The sequence below is a fragment of the Palaemon carinicauda genome, chromosome 19 (assembly GCF_036898095.1).
Source record: "Palaemon carinicauda isolate YSFRI2023 chromosome 19, ASM3689809v2, whole genome shotgun sequence".
NCBI classification, from domain to species: Eukaryota; Metazoa; Arthropoda; class Malacostraca; order Decapoda; family Palaemonidae; genus Palaemon; species Palaemon carinicauda.
Genome location: NC_090743.1, coordinates 124853857 through 124855406, shown reverse-complemented (window position 1 = coordinate 124855406; position 1550 = coordinate 124853857). Strand labels below are relative to the sequence as shown.

Below are 1550 nucleotides of genomic sequence, written 5' to 3'. Positions count from 1 at the left end.
GCGTCAATGTTGTCCCACCATCACCGGAATGCATCTTGCCAGAGTCTCGGGGTCTGAGACTGGGGGGAAGAACAGCGGAAGCTTGAGGTTCCAAGCTGTCGCGATCAGGTCCCCCAGACCAGGACTTGCTGGTTACTCAAGGCCAAAGACCCCCAGGTACACTCTCTCTACCAGGCTCTGCTCGGATAGTCGGAGAGAACATTCCTCTGCCTGGAATGAGAGAGCCGATGGTGGTATTGAGAGTATCTCAAATCCTCTAGGTATCTCTACTGCAAGATGCGAAGGTGTGAAAATGCGTCCCCTGCTGGTTAGAACACGCTAGAACCATGAAGTCAATGCGCACGGAGCGACTCGGCAGGAGCTGTAAGATCTGTAGAGGGGCCAGACTACGGCCCCTAAGCCTGCCTGAATGATGGAGAGGTATCCTTCAGGTCCTGACCATAGGCCTGGACCGGAACATGCCCCCCCCCCCCCTTTTCTTTGACGAGTCCGAGAACAGCATAAAAAATGTGGAGAAAGGACGAGAATATCCACTCCCATCAAGATGTTCCATAGGTCAACACCCATTGCAAGTCTAATCCTTCCGCTGGTCCCATAGGGGCAAGAAAGTCCGGTTAATCGTTACTTTGAAACCACCGTAATTTGGACCGCCCCACATGGAACTTATCCTGAGGTGACCGTTCGGAACTATAGACGGGTCAATGAGGAAAAGAGAACTAGGAAACGTTCCAAGGTAGGGCTGAAAGCTCTGCTTAACTGAGAACAGGTACTGCGACTCTCCTCAGCCTTGCCACAGTCAACTGAAGGGAAGGCTCGGAGGAGGTGGCAACAGAATCTGGCGTCCCCAGGTGGTCACCCATCCAAGTACCGACCAGAGCCGACGTTGCTTAACCTCGCTGGACGGACGAGAAGCGGGGTTTCCAACGTGGTAAGGCCGTTGACTCAATATCATGGCTAGATACTCCAGATGTTGAGGCAGAAGAGGAGAAGGCTCCTAGCAAAATACCATGAACCCCCACTCATGGTAAGCATCCGGAAGCTTGTCCCGGCGCTGAAGAAGGTCGAACCCGAGCCTACCGGAGTTGACCAGACCTCCAAAAGGCGAAGGAGGAGGGAAGCCTGCACCTGAGCGGCCATGAGGAAAGCAGGGAGAGTTCTCTGGGGAAAAAAACCTGCGATGCCACGGCGGGATCGCCACACTGCATCTTAAGCAGGAATACCTGCAGTCTAGGCTGAATTCGACGAGCACCCTGGAAGATGGATGGAATGGAAACTGAAAATACCCGTCCTTCCGATCCAGGGCCTAAGGAGTCCTGTCGCCTCGTTACCAGTCTGATCGATTCTGCTGTTCCATGCTGGACGAAGTTTGTTCGACAAACTTGATCAGGGCTGAGAGGTCGACTACGGAACTCCCGTCTCAGATACTTCCTTACAAGAAAGGATCGACTGAAGAAGCCGGGGTGAAGCCGTCGATGATCCTATGGAGGACCTTCTCCTAAGGCATGGATCATTCTGCCCAAATGGGCAAACTCTTGCCGACCCTATGGCAT

At 53.5% G+C, this 1550-nt stretch overlaps 1 pseudogene; it reads right to left on the bottom strand.

Annotated features, from left to right (window-relative positions):
• Window positions 1-823: 823 nt before the first annotated feature.
• LOC137659385 (5S ribosomal RNA) lies at window positions 824-942 on the bottom strand (annotated as a pseudogene).
• Window positions 943-1550: the final 608 nt, after the last annotated feature.